This window comes from Salmo salar, chromosome ssa14 (genome assembly GCF_905237065.1).
Source record: "Salmo salar chromosome ssa14, Ssal_v3.1, whole genome shotgun sequence".
NCBI classification, from domain to species: Eukaryota; Metazoa; Chordata; class Actinopteri; order Salmoniformes; family Salmonidae; genus Salmo; species Salmo salar.
Window position 1 is genome coordinate 49,266,535 of NC_059455.1, and position 18,172 is coordinate 49,284,706.

Below are 18,172 nucleotides of genomic sequence, written 5' to 3' on the forward strand. Positions count from 1 at the left end.
AGGCCTCAGCCTACATCCAGGGTGCAGCTGCAATGTTTCCTGGGGTTCACCAACTTCTATCGCTGCTTTATCCGGGGTTACAGCATCCTGGCTTTCACCCTGTCAGCACTCACCTCACCCAAGGTTCCGTTCACAAACCCTCAAGCTGCATACTGGACCCTATTCCAACTAAACTATTGAAAGAGCTGCTTCCTGTGCTTGGCCCTCCTATGTTGAACATAATAAACGGCTCTCTATCCACCGGATGTGTACCAAGCTCACTAAAAGTGGCAGTAATAAAGCCTCTCTTGAAAAAGCCGAATCTTGATCCAGAAATTATAAAAAACTATCGGCCTATATCGAATCTTCCATTCCTCTCAAAATTTTTTGAAAAAGCTGTTGCACAGCAACTCACTGCCTTCCTGAAGACAAACAATGTATACGAAACGCTTCAGTCTGGTTTTAGACCCCATCATAGCACTGAGACTGCACTTCTGAAGGTGGTAAATGACCTTTTAATGACGTCAGACCGAGGCTCTGCATCTGTCCTCGTGCTCCTAGATCTTAGTGCCGCTTTTGATACCATCGATCACCACATTCTTTTGGAGAGATTGGAAACCCAAATTGGTCTACATGGACAAGTTCTGGCCTGGTTTAGATCTTATCTGTCGGAAAGATATCAGTTTGTCTCTGTGAATGGTTTGTCCTCTGACAAATCAATTGTAAATTTCGGTGTTCCTCAAGGTTCCGTTTTAGGACCACTATTGTTTTCACTATATATTTTACCTCTTGGGGACGTCATTCGAAAACATAATGTTAAATTTCACTGCTATGCGGACGACACACAGCTGTACATTTCAATGAAACATGGTGAAGCCCCAAAATTGCCCTCGCTAGAAGCCTGTGTTTCAGACATAAAGAAGTGGATGGCTATAATACTATATAATACTAACCCATCTGTCTAGTACCACACCTATAGTACTAACCATAACCCATCTGTCCAGTACCACACCTATTATACTAACCCATCTGTCCAGTACCACACCTATAGTACTAACCCATCTGTCCACTACCACACCTATAATACTAACCATAACCCATCTGACCAGTACATCACCTATAATACTAACCCATCTGTCTAGTACCACACATATAGTACTAACCCATCTGTCTAGTACCACACCTATAATACTAACCCATCTGTCCAGTACCACACCTATAATACGAACCCATCTGTCCAGTACCACACCTATAATTCTGACCCATCTGTCTAGTACCACACCTATAATACTACCCATAACCCATCTGTCTACTACCACACCTATATTACTAACCCATCTGTCTAGTACCACACCTATAATACTAACCCATCTGTCCAGTAACACACCTATAATACTAACCATAACCCATCTGTCCAGTACCACACCTATAATACTAACCCATCTGTCTAGTACCACACCTATAATACTACCCGTAACCCATCTGTCTTGTACCACACCTATAATACGACCCATAACCATCTTTCTAGTACCACACCTATAATACTAACCCATCTGTCCAGTACCACACCTATTATACTAACGCATCTGTCCAGTACCACACCTATAGTACTAACCCATCTGTCCAGTACCACACCTATAATACTAACCATAACCCATCTGTCCAGTACCACACCTATAATACTAACCCATCTGTCTAGTACCACACCTATAATACTACCCATAACCTATAATACTACCCATAACCCATCTGTCAAGTACCACACCTATAATACTAACCATAACCCATCTGTCTAGTACCACACCTATAATACTAACCCATCTGTCTAGTACCACACCTATAATACTACCCATAACCCATCTGTCCTGTACCACACCTATAATACTAACCCATCTGTCCAGTAACACACCTATAATACTACCCATAACCCATCTGTCTAGTACCACACCTATAATACGAACCCTTCTGTCCAGTACCACATCTATAATTGTAACCCATCTGTCTAGTACCACACCTACAATACTACCCATAACCCATCTGTCTACTACCACACCTATAATACTAACCCATCTGTCTAGTACCGCACCTATAATACTAACCCATCTGTCCAGTAACACACCTATAATACTAACCCATCTGTCCAGTACCACACCTATAATACTAACCCATCTGTCCAGTACCACACCTATAATACGAACCCATCTGTCCAGTACCACACCTATAATACTAACCCATCTGTCCAGTACCACACCTATAATACTAACCCATCTGTCCAGTACCACACCTATAATACTACCCATAACCCATCTGTCCAGTACCACACCTATAATACTAACCCATCTGTCCAGTACCACACCTATATTACTAACCCATCTGTCCAGTACCACACCTATAATACTACCCATAACCCATCTGTCTAGTACCACACCTATAATACTAACCCATCTGTCCAGTACCACACCTATTATACTAACCCTTCTGTCCAGTACCACACCTATAATACTAACCCATCTGTCAAGTACCACACCTATAATACTAACCCATCTGTCCAGTACCACACCTATAATACTAACCCATCTGTCTAGTACCACACCTATAATACTAACCCATCTGTCTAGTACCACACCTATAATACTAGCCCATCTGTCCAGTACCACACCTATAATACTAACCATAACCTATCTGTCTAGTACCACACCTATAATACTAACCCATCTGTCCAGTACCACACCTATAATACTAACCCATCTGTCCAGTACCACACCTATAATACGAACCCATCTGTCCAGTACCACAACTATAATTCTAACCCATCTGTCTAGTACCACACCTATAATACTAACCCATCTGTCCAGTAACACACCTATAGTATTAACCATAACCCATATGTCCAGTACCACACCTATAATACTAAGCCATATGTCTAGTACCACACCTATAATACTACCCATAACCCATCTGTCTAGTACCATACCTATAATACTACCCATAACCCATCTTTCTAGTACCACACCTATAATACTTACCCATCTGTCCAGTACCACACCTATAATACTAACCCATCTGTCTAGTACCACACCTATAATACGAACCATAACCCATCTGTCCAGTACCACACCTATAATACTAACCCATCTGTCCAGTACCACACCTATAATACTAACCCATCTGTCTAGTACCACACCTATATTACTACCCATAACCCATCTGTCTCGTACCACACATATAATTCTAACCTATCTGTCTAGTACCACACCTATAATACGAACCATAACCCATCTGTCCAGTACCACACCTATAATACTAACCCATCTGTCCAGTACCACACCTATAATACTAACCCATCTGTCTAGTACCACACCTATAATACTAACCCATCTGTCTAGTACCACACCTATAATACTAACCCATCTGTCCAGTACCACACCTATAATACTAACCATAACCCATCTGTCCAGTGCCACACCTATAATACTAACCCATCTGTCTAGTACCACACCTATAATACTACCCATAACCCATCTGTCTAGTACCACACCGATAATACTAACCCATCTGTCCAGTACCACACCTATTATACTAACCCTTCTGTCCAGTACCACACCTATAGTACTAACCCATCTGTCCAGTACCACACCTATAATACTAACCCATCTGTCTAGTACCACACCTATAATACTAGCCCATCTGTCCAGTACCACACCTATAATACTAACCATAACCTATCTGTCTAGTACCACACCTATAATACTAACCCATCTGTCCAGTACCACACCTATAATACGAACCCATCTGTCCAGTACCACAACTATAATTCTAACCCATCTGTCTAGTACCACACCTATAATACTACCCACAACCCATCTGTCTACTACCACACCTATAATACTAACCCATCTGTCCAGTAACACACCTATAGTATTAACCATAACCCATATGTCCAGTACCACACCTATAATACTAAGCCATCTGTCTAGTACCACACCTATAATACTACCCATAACCCATCTGTCTAGTACCATACCTATAATACTACCCATAACCCATATTTCTAGTACCACACCTATAATACTTACCCATCTGTCCAGTACCACACCTATAATACTAACCCATCTGTCTAGTACCACACCTATAATACGAACCATAACCCATCTGTCCAGTACCACACCTATAATACTAACCCATCTGTCCAGTACCACACCTATAATACTAACCCATCTGTCTAGTACCACACCTATATTACTACTCATAACCCATCTGTCTAGTACCACACCTATAATACTACCCATCTGTCCATTACCACACCTATAATACTAACCCATCTGACTCGTACCACACATATAATTCTAACCTATCTGTCCAGTACCACACCTATAATACTAACCATACCCATCTGTCTAGTACCACACCTATAATACTAACCCATCTGTCTAGTACCACACCTATAATACTAACCCATCTGTCCAGTACCACACCTGTAATACTAACCATATCCCATCTGTCCAGTGCCACACCTATAATACTAACCCATCTGTCTAGTACCACACCTATAATACTACCCATAACCCATCTGTCTAGTACCACACTTATAATACTAACCCATCTGTCCAGTACCACACCTATTATACTAACCCTTCTGTCCAGTACCACACCTATAGTACTAACCCATCTGTCCAGTACCACACCTATAATACTAACCCATCTGTCTAGTACCACACCTATAATACTAGCCCATCTGTCCAGTACCACACCTATAATACTAACCATAACCTATCTGTCTAGTACCACACCTATAATACTAACCCATCTGTCCAGTACCACACCTATAATACTAACCCATCTGTCCAGTACCACACCTATAATACGAACCCATCTGTCCAGTACCACAACTATAATTCTAACCCATCTGTCTAGTACCACACCTATAATACTACCCACAACCCATCTGTCTACTACCACACCTATAATACTAACCCATCTGTCCAGTACCACACCTATAATACTAACCCATCTGTCCAGTACCACACCTATAATACGAACCCATCTGTCCAGTACCACAACTATAATTCTAACCCATCTGTCTAGTACCACACCTATAATACTACCCACAACCCATCTGTCTACTACCACACCTATAATACTAACCCATCTGTCTAGTACCACACCTATAATACTAACCCATATGTCCAGTAACACACCTATAGTATTAACCATAACCCATCTGTCCAGTACCACACCTATAATACTAAGCCATCTGTCTAGTACCACACCTATAATACTACCCATAACCAATCTGTCTAGTACCATACCTATAATACTACCCATAACCCATCTTTCTAGTACCACACCTATAACACTTACCCATCTGTCCAGTACCACACCTATAATACTAACCCATCTGTCTAGTACCACACCTATAATACGAACCATAACCCATCTGTCCAGTACCACACCTATAATACTAACCCATCTGTCCAGTACCACACCTATAATACTAACCCATCTGTCTAGTACCACACCTATATTACTACCCATAACCCATCTGTCTAGTACCACACCTATAATACTACCCATCTGTCCATTACCACACCTATAATACTAACCCATCTGTCTTGTACCACACATATAATTCTAACCTATCTGTCCAGTACCACACCTATAATACTAACCATACCCATCTGTCTAGTACCACACCTATAATACTAACCCATCTGTCTAGTACCACACCTATAATACTAACCCATCTGTCCAGTACCACACCTATAATACTAACCATAACCCATCTGTCCAGTGCCACACCTATAATACTAACCCATCTGTCTAGTACCACACCTATAATACTACCCATAACCCATCTGTCTAGTACCACACCTATAATAATACCCATAACCATCTTTCTAGTACCACACCTATAATACTAACCCATCTGTCCAGTACCACACCTATAATACTAACCCATCTGTCTAGTACCACACCTATAGTACTAACCATAACCCATCTGTCCAGTACATAACACCTATTATACTAACCCATCTGTCCAGTACCACACCTATAGTACTAACCCATCTGTCCAATACCTCACCTATAATACTAACCCATCTGTCTAGTACCACACCTATAATACTGCCCATAACCCATCTGTCTAGTACCACACCTATAATACTAACCCATCTGTCCAGTACCACACCTATTATACTAACCCTTCTGTCCAGTACCACACCTATAATACTAACCCATCTGTCCAGTACCACACCTATTATACTAACCCTTCTGTCCAGTACCACACCTATAGTACTAACCCATCTGTCCAGTACCACACCTATAATACTAACCCATCTGTCTAGTACCACACCTATAATACTAGCCCATCTGTCCAGTACCACACCTATAATACTAACCATAACCTATCTGTCTAGTACCACACCTATAATACTAACCCATCTGTCCAGTACCACACCTATAATACTAACCCATCTGTCCAGTACCACACCTATAATACGAACCCATCTGTCCAGTACCACAACTATAATACTAACCCATCTGTCTAGTACCACACCTATAATACTAACCCATCTGTCCAGTACCACACCTATAGTATACCCATAACCCATATGTCCAGTACCACACCTATAATACTAAGCCATATGTCTAGTACCACACCTATAATACTACCCATAACCCATCTGTCTAGTACCATACCTATAATACTACCCATAACCCATCTGTCCAGTACCACACCTATAATACCAATAACCCATCTGTCCAGTGCCACACCTATAATACTAACCCATCTGTCTAGTACCACACCTATAATACTACCCACAACCCATCTGTCTAGTACCACACCTATAATAATACCCATAACCATCTGTCTAGTACCACACCTATAATACTAACCCATCTGTCTAGTACCACACCTATAATACTAACCCATCTGTCCAGTACCACACCTATAATACTAACCATAACCCATCTGTCCAGTGCCACACCTATAATACTAACCCATCTGTCTAGTACCACACCTATAATACTACCCATAACCCATCTGTCTAGTACCACACCTATAATAATACCCATAACCATCTTTCTAGTACCACACCTATAATACTAACCCATCTGTCCAGTACCACACCTATAATACTAACCCATCTGTCTAGTACCACACCTATAGTACTAACCATAACCCATCTGTCCAGTACATAACACCTATTATACTAACCCATCTGTCCAGTACCACACCTATAGTACTAACCCATCTGTCCAGTACCACACCTATAATACTAACCATAACCCATCTGTCCAGTACATCACCTATAATACTAACCCACTTGTCTAGTACCACACCAATAATACTAACCCATCTGTCTAGTACCACACCTATAATACTAACCCATCTGTCCAGTACCACACCTATAATACGAACCCATCTGTCCAGTACCACACCTATAATTCTGAACCATCTGTCTAGTACCACACCTATAATACTACCCATAACCCATCTGTCTACTACCACACCTATAATACTAACCCATCTGTCCCGTAACACACCTATAATACTAACCCATCTGTCTAGTACCACACCTATAATACTACCCATAACCCATCTGTCTAGTACCACACCTATAATACTACCCATAACCATCTGTCCAGTACCACACCTATAATACTAACCCATCTGTCCAGTACCACACCTATAATACTAACCGTAACCCATCTGTCCAGTACCACACCTATAATACTAACCCATCTGTCTAGTACCACACCTATAATACTAACCGATCTGTCCAGTACCACACCTATAATACGAACCCATCTGTGCAGTACCACACCTATAATTCTAACCAATCTGTCTAGTACCACACCTATAATACTACTCATAACCCATCTGTCTACTACCACACCTATAATACTAACCCATCTGTCTAGTACCACACCTATAACACTAACCCATCTGTCCAGTAACACACCTATAATACTAACCATAACCCATCTGTCCAGTACCACAATTATAATACTAACCCATCTGTCTAGTACCACACCTATAATACTACCCATAACCCATCTGTCTAGTACCACACCTATAATACTACCCATCTGTCAATTACCACACCTATAATACTAACCCATCTGTCTCGTACCACACCTATAATTCTAACCTATCTGTCCAGTACCACACCTATAATACTAACCATAACCCATCTGTCTAGTACCACACCTATAATACTAACCCATCTGTCTAGTACCACACCTATACAACTAACCCATCTGTCCAGTAACACACCTATAATACTAACCATAACCCATCTGTCCAGTGCCACACCTATAATACTAACCTATCTGTCTAGTACCACACCTATAATACTACCCATAACCCATCTGTCTAGTACCACACCTATAATACTACCCATAACCATCTTTCTAGTACCACACCTATAATACTAACCCATCTGTCCAGTACCACACCTATAATACTAACCCATCTGCCCAGTACCACACCTATAATACTAACCATAACCCATCTGTCCAGTACCACACCTATAATACTAACCATAACCCATCTGTCCAGTACCACACAAACAATACTAACCCATCTGTCTAGTACCACACCTATAATACTAACCCATCTGTCTAGTACCACACCTATAATACTAACCCATCTGTCCAGTAACACACCTATAATACTAACCATAACCCATCTGTCCAGTACCACACCTATAATACTAACCCATCTGTCTAGTACCACACCTATAATACTACCCATAACCCATCTGTCTAGTACCACACCTATAATACTACCCATCTGTCCATTACCACACCTATAATACTAACCCATCTGTCTCGTACCACACCTATAATTCTAATCTATCTGTCCAGTACCACACCTATAATACTAACCATAACCCATCTGTCTAGTACCACACCTATAATACTAACCCATCTGTCTAGTACCACACCTATACTACTAACCCATCTGTCCAGTAACACACCTATAATACTAACCATAACCCATCTGTCCAGTGCCACACCTATAATACTAACCCATCTGTCTAGTAACACACCTATAATACTACCCATAACCCATCTGTCTAGTACCACACCTATAATACTACCCATAACCATCTTTCTAGTACCACACCTATAATACTAACCCATCTGTCCAGTACCACACCTATAATACTAACCCATCTGTCTAGTACCACACCTATAGTACTAACCATAACCCATCTGTCCAGTACATAACACCTATTATACTAACCCATCTGTCCAGTACCACACCTATAGTACTAACCCATCTGTCCAGTACCACACCTATAATACTAACCATAACCCATCTGTCCAGTACATCACCTATAATACTAACCCATCTGTCTAGTACCACACCTATAATACTAACCCATCTGTCTAGTACCACACCTATAATACTAACCCATCTGTCCAGTACCACACCTATAATACGAACCCATCTGTCCAGTACCACACCTATAATTCTGACCCATCTGTCTAGTACCACACCTATAATACTACCCATAACCCATCTGTCTACTACCACACCTATAATACTAACCCATCTGTCCAGTAACACACCTATAATACTAACCATACCCATCTGTCCAGTGCCACACCTATAATACTAACCCATCTGTCTAGTACCACACCTATAATACTACCCATAACCATCTGTCCAGTACCACACCTATAATACTAACCCATCTGTCCAGTACCACACCTATAATACTAACCGTAACCCATCTGTCCAGTACCACACCTATAATACTAACCCATCTGTCTAGTACCACACCTATAATACTAACCCATCTGTCCAGTACCACACCTATAATACGAACCCATCTGTGCAGTACCACACCTATAATACTAACCAATCTGTCTAGTACCACACCTATAATACTACCATAACCCATCTGTCTAGTACCACACCTATAATACTAACCCATCTGTCTAGTACCACACCTATAATACTAACCCATCTGTCCAGTAACACACCTATAATACTAACCATAACCCATCTGTCCAGTACCACACCTATAATACTAACCCATTTGTCTAGTACCACACCTATAATACTACCCTAACCCATCTGTCTAGTACCACACCTATAATACTAACCCATCTGTCCAGTACCACACCTATTATACTAACCCATCTGTCTAGTACCACACCTATAATACTAACCCATCTGTCCAGTACCACACCTATAATACTAACCATAACCCATCTGTCTAGTACCACACCTATAATACTAACCCATCTGTCTAGTACCACACCTATACAACTAACCCATCTGTCCAGTAACACACCTATAATACTAACCATAACCCATCTGTCCAGTGCCACACCTATAATACTAACCTATCTGTCTAGTACCACACCTATAATACTACCCATAACCCATCTGTCTAGTACCACACCTATAATACTACCCATAACCATCTTTCTAGTACCACACCTATAATACTAACCCATCTGTCCAGTACCACACCTATAATACTAACCCATCTGTCCAGTACCACACCTATAATACTAACCATAACCCATCTGTCCAGTACCACACCTATAATACTAACCATAACCCATCTGTCCAGTACCACAAAAACAATACTAACCCATCTGTCTACTACCACACCTATAATACTACCCATCTGTCCATTACCACACCTATAATACTAACCCATCTGTCTCGTACCACACCTATAATTCTAACCTATCTGTCCAGTACCACACCTATAATACTAACCATAACCCATCTGTCTAGTACCACACCTATAATACTAACCCATCTGTCTAGTACCACACCTATACTACTAACCCATCTGTCCAGTAACACACCTATAATACTAACCATAACCCATCTGTCCAGTGCCACACCTATAATACTAACCTATCTGTCTAGTACCACACCTATAATACTACCCATAAACCATCTGTCTAGTACCACACCTATAATACTACCCATAACCATCTTTCTAGTACCACACCTATAATACTAACCCATCTGTCCAGTACCACACCTATAATACTAACCCATCTGTCCAGTACCACACCTATAATACTAACCATAACCCATCTGTCCAGTACCACACCTATAATACTAACCATAACCCATCTGTCCAGTACCACACCTATAATACTAACCCATCTGTCTAGTACCACACCTATAATACTAACCCATCTGTCTAGTACCACACCTATAATACTAACCCATCTGTCCAGTACCACACCTATAATACGAACCCATCTGTCCAGTACCACACCTATAATTCTAACCCATCTGTCTAGTACCACACCTATAATACTACCCATAACCCATCTGTCTAGTACCACACCTATAATACTAACCCATCTGTCTAGTACCACACCTATAATACTAACCCATCTGTCCAGTACCACACCTATAATACTAACCATAACCCATCTGTCCAGTACCACACCTATAATACTACCCATAACCCATCTGTCTAGTACCACACCTATAATACTACCCATAACCCATCTGTCTAGTACCACACCTATAATACTAACCCATCTGTCCAGTACCACACCTATAATACTAACCCATCTGTCTAGTACCACACCTATAATACTATAACCCATCTGTCAAGTACCACACCTATAATACTAACCATAACCCATCTGTCTAGTACCACACCTATAATACTAACCCATCTGTCCAGTACCACACCTATAATACTAACCATAACCCATCTGTCCAGTACCACACCTATAATACTAACCCATCTGTCTAGTACCACACCTATAATACTAACCCATCTGTCTAGTACCACACCTATAATACTAACCCATCTGTCTAGTACCACACCTATAATACTACCCATAACCCATCTGTCTAGTACCACACCTATAATACTACCCATAACCATCTTTCTAGTACCACACCTATAATACTAACCCATCTGTCCAGTACCACACCTATAATACTAACCCATCTGTCTAGTACCACACCTATAATACTACCCATAACCCATCTGTCTAGTACCACACCTATAATACTAACCCATCTGTCAAGTACCACACCTATAATACTAACCCATCTGTCTAGTACCACACCTATAATACTAACCCATCTGTCCAGTACCACACCTATAATACTAACCATAACCCATCTGTCTAGTACCACACCTATAATACTAACCCATCTGTCTAGTACCACACCTATAATACTAACCCATCTGTCTAGTAACACACCTATAATACTAACATAACCCATCTGTCCAGTACCACACCTATAATACTAACCCATCTGTCTAGTACCACACCTATAATACTACCCATAACCCATCTGTCTAGTACCACACCTATAATACTACCCAACCATCTGTCTAGTACCACACCTATAATACTAACCCATCTGTCCAGTACCACACCTATAATACTAACCCATCTGTCTAGTACCACACCTATAATACTAACCATAACCCATCTGTCCAGTACCACACCTATAATACTAACCCATCTGTCCAGTACCACACCTATAATACTAACCCATCTGTCCAGTACCACACCTATAATACTAACCATAACCCATCTGTCCAGTACCACACCTATAATACTAACCCATCTGTCTAGTACCACACCTATAATACTAACCCATCTGTCTAGTACCACACCTATAATACTAACCCATCTGTCCAGTACCACACCTATAATACTAACCCATCTGTCCAGTACCACACCTATAATACTAACCCATCTGTCTAGTACCACACCTATAATACTACCCATAACCCATCTGTCTAGTACCACACCTATAATACTAACCCATCTGTCCAGTACCACACCTATAATACTAACCATAACCCATCTGTCCAGTACCACACCTATAATACTAACCCATCTGTCTAGTACCACACCTATAATACTACCCATAACCCATCTGTCCAGTACCACACCTATAATACTAACCCATCTGTCCAGTACCACACCTATAATACTAACCCATCTGTCCAGTACCACACCTATAATACTAACCCATCTGTCTAGTACCACACCTATAATACTAACCCATCTGTCCAGTACCACACCTATAATACTAACCCATCTGTCCAGTACCACACCTATAATACTAACCCATCTGTCCAGTACCACACCTATAATACTACCCATAACCCATCTGTCTAGTACCACACCTATAATACTAACCCATCTGTCTAGTACCACACCTATAATACTACCCATAACCCATCTGTCCAGTACCACACCTATAATACTAACCATAACCCATCTGTCTAGTACCACACCTATAATACTAACCCATCTGTCCAGTACCACACCTATAATACCATAACCCATCTGTCCAGTACCACACCTATAATACTAACCCATCTGTCTAGTACCACACCTATAATACTAACCCATCTGTCTAGTACCACACCTATAATACTAACCCATCTGTCTAGTACCACACCTATAATACTACCCATAACCCATCTGTCTAGTACCACACCTATAATACTAACCATAACCCATCTGTCCAGTACCACACCTATAATACTAACCCATCTGTCCAGTACCACACCTATAATACTAACCCATCTGTCTAGTACCACACCTATAATACTACCCATAACCCATCTGTCTAGTACCACACCTATAATACTAACCATAACCCATCTGTCCAGTACCACACCTATAATACTATCCCATCTGTCCAGTACCACACCTATAATACTACCCATAACCCATCTGTCTAGTACCACACCTATAATACTAACCCATCTGTCTAGTACCACACCTATAATACTAACCCATCTGTCTAGTACCACACCTATAATACTAACCCATCTGTCCAGTACCACACCTATAATACTAACCCATCTGTCTAGTACCACACCTATAATACTAACCCATCTGTCAAGTACCACACCTATAATACTAACCCATCTGTCTAGTACCACACCTATAATACTAACCCATCTGTCCAGTACCACACCTATAATACTAACCCATCTGTCCAGTACCACACCTATAATACTAACCCATCTGTCTAGTACCACACCTATAATACTAACCCATCTGTCTAGTACCACACCTATAATACTAACCCATCTGTCTAGTACCACACCTATAATACTACCCATAACCCATCTGTCTAGTACCACACCTATAATACTACCCATAACCCATCTGTCTAGTACCACACCTATAATACTAACCCATCTGTCCAGTACCACACCTATAATACTAACCCATCTGTCTAGTACCACACCTATAATACTACCCATAACCCATCTGTCTAGTACCACACCTATAATACTAACCCATCTGTCCAGTACCACACCTATAATACTAACCCATCTGTCTAGTACCACACCTATAATACTAACCCATCTGTCCAGTACCACACCTATAATACTAACCATAACCCATCTGTCTAGTACCACACCTATAATACTAACCCATCTGTCTAGTACCACACCTATAATACTAACCCATCTGTCCAGTAACACACCTATAATACTAACCCATCTGTCCAGTACCACACCTATAATACTAACCCATCTGTCCAGTACCACACCTATAATACTACCCATAACCCATCTGTCTAGTACCACACCTATAATACTACCCATAAGCCATCTGTCTAGTACCACACCTATAATACTAACCCATCTGTCCAGTACCACACCTATAATACTAACCCATCTGTCTAGTACCACACCTATAATACTAACCATAACCCATCTGTCCAGTACCACACCTATAATACTAACCCATCTGTCCAGTACCACACCTATAGTACTAACCCATCTGTCCAGTACCACACCTATAATACTAACCATAACCCATCTGTCCAGTACCACACCTATAATACTAACCCATCTGTCTAGTACCACACCTATAATACTAACCCATCTGTCCAGTACCACACCTATAATACTAACCCATCTGTCCAGTACCACACCTATAATACTAACCCATCTGTCTAGTACCACACCTATAATACTACCCATAACCCATCTGTCTAGTACCACACCTATAATACTAACCCATCTGTCCAGTACCACACCTATAATACTAAACCCATCTGTCCAGTACCACACCTATAATACTAACCCATCTGTCTAGTACCACACCTATAATACTACCCATAACCCATCTGTCCAGTACCACACCTATAATACTAACCCATCTGTCCAGTACCACACCTATAATACTGAACCCATCTGTCCAGTACCACACCTATAATACTAACCCATCTGTCTAGTACCACACCTATAATACTAACCCATCTGTCCAGTACCACACCTATAATACGCAACCCATCTGTGCAGTACCACACCTATAATACTAACCCATCTGTCTAGTACCACACCTATAATACTACCCTAACCCATCTGTCTCAGTACCACACCTATAATACTAACCCATCTGTCTAGTACCACACCTATAATACTACCCATAACCCATCTGTCTAGTACCACACCTATAATACTAACCCATCTGTCTAGTACCACACCTATAATACTAACCCATCTGTCCAGTACCACACCTATAATACTAACCATAACCCATCTGTCTAGTACCACACCTATAATACTAACCCATCTGTCTAGTACCACACCTATAATACTAACCCATCTGTCTAGTACCACACCTATAATACTAACCCATCTGTCTAGTACCACACCTATAATACTACCCATAACCCATCTGTCTAGTACCACACCTATAAAACTACCCAAACCATCTGTCTAGTACCACACCTATAATACTAACCCATCTGTCCAGTACCACACCTATAATACTAACCCATCTGTCTAGTACCACACCTATAATACTACCCGTAACCCATCTGTCAAGTACCACACCTATAATACTCTAACCCATCTGTCTAGTACCACACCTATAATACTAACCCATCTGTCCAGTACCACACCTATAATACTAACCCATCTGTCCGGTACCACACCTATAATACTAACCCATCTGTCTAGTACCACACCTATAATACTAACCATAACCCATCTGTCCAGTACCACACCTATAATACTAACCCATCTGTCTAGTACCACACCTATAATACTAACCCATCTGTCTAGTACCACACCTATAATACTACCCATAACCCATCTGTCAAGTACCACACCTATAATACTAACCATAACCCATCTGTCTAGTACCACACCTATAATACTAACCCATCTGTCCAGTACCACACGTATAATACTAACCATAACCCATCTGTCCAGTACCACACCTATAATACTAACCCATCTGTCTAGTACCACACATATAATACTAACCCATCTGTCTAGTACCACACCTATAATACTAACCCATCTGTCTAGTACCACACTTATAATACTACCCATAACCCATCTGTCTAGTACCACACCTATAAAACTACCCATAACCATCTTTCTAGTACCACACCTATAATACTACCCATCTGTCCATTACCACACCTATAATACTAACCCATCTGTCTAGTACCACACCTATAATACTACCCATAACCCATCTGTCTAGTACCACACCTATAATACTACCCATCTGTCAATTACCACACCTATAATACTAACCCATCTGTCTCGTACCACACCTATAATTCTAATCTATCTGTCCAGTACCACACCTATAATACTAACCATAACCCATCTGTCTAGTACCACACCTATAATACTAACCCATCTGTCTAGTACCACACCTATACTACTAACCCATCTGTCCAGTAACACACCTATAATACTAACCCATCTGTCCAGTACCACACCTATAATACTAACCCATCTGTCTAGTAACACACCTATAATACTACCCCAAACCCATCTGTCTAGTACCACACCTATAATACTACCCATAACCCATCTGTCTAGTACCACACCTATAATACTAACCCATCTGTCCAGTACCACACCTATAATACTAACCCATCTGTGTAGTACCACACCTATAGTACTACCCATAACCCATCTCTCCAGTACCACACCTACTAATACTAACCCATCTGTCCAGTACCACACCTATAATACTAACCCATCTGTCCAGTACCACACCTATAATACTAACCATAACCCATCTGTCCAGTACAACACCTATAATACTAACCCATCTGTCTAGTACCACACCTATAATACTAACCCATCTGTCTAGTACCACACCTATAATACTAACCCATCTGTCCAGTACCACACCTATAATACTAACCCATCTGTCCAGTACCACACCTATAATACTAACCCATCTGTCTAGTACCACACCTATAATACTACCCATAACCCATCTGTCTAGTACCACACCTATAATACTAACCCATCTGTCCAGTAGCACACCTATAATACTAACCATATCCCATCTGTCCAGTACCACACCTATAATACTAACCCATCTGTCTAGTACCACACCTATAATACTACCCATAACCATCTGTCCAGTACCACACCTATAATACTAACCCATCTGTCCAGTACCACACCTATAATACTAACCGTAACCCATCTGTCCAGTACCACACCTATAATACTAACCCATCTGTCTAGTACCACACCTATAATACTAACCCATCTGTCCAGTACCACACCTATAATACGAACCCATCTGTGCAGTACCACACCTATAATTCTAACCAATCTGTCCAGTACCACACCTATAATACTAACCATAACCCATCTGTCTAGTACCACACCTATAATACTAACCCATCTTTCTAGTACCACACCTATAATACTAACACATCTGTCCAGTAACACACCTATAATACTAACCATAACCCATCTGTCCAGTACCACACCTATAATACTAACCCATTTGTCTAGTACCACACCTATAATACTACCCATAACCCATCTGTCTAGTACCACACCTATAATACTACCCATCTGTCCATTACCACACCTATAATACTAACCCATCTGTCTCGTACCACACCTATAATTCTAACCTATCTGTCCAGTACCACACCTATACACTACCATAACCCATCTGTCTAGTACCACACCTATAATACTAACCCATCTGTCTAGTACCACACCTATAATACTAACCCATCTGTCCAGTACCACACCTATACTACTAACCCATCTGTCCAGTGCCACACCTATAATACTAACCTATCTGTCTAGTACCACACCTATAATACTACCCATAACCCATCTGTCTAGTACCACACCTATAATACTACCCAAACCATCTGTCTAGTACCACACCTATAATACTA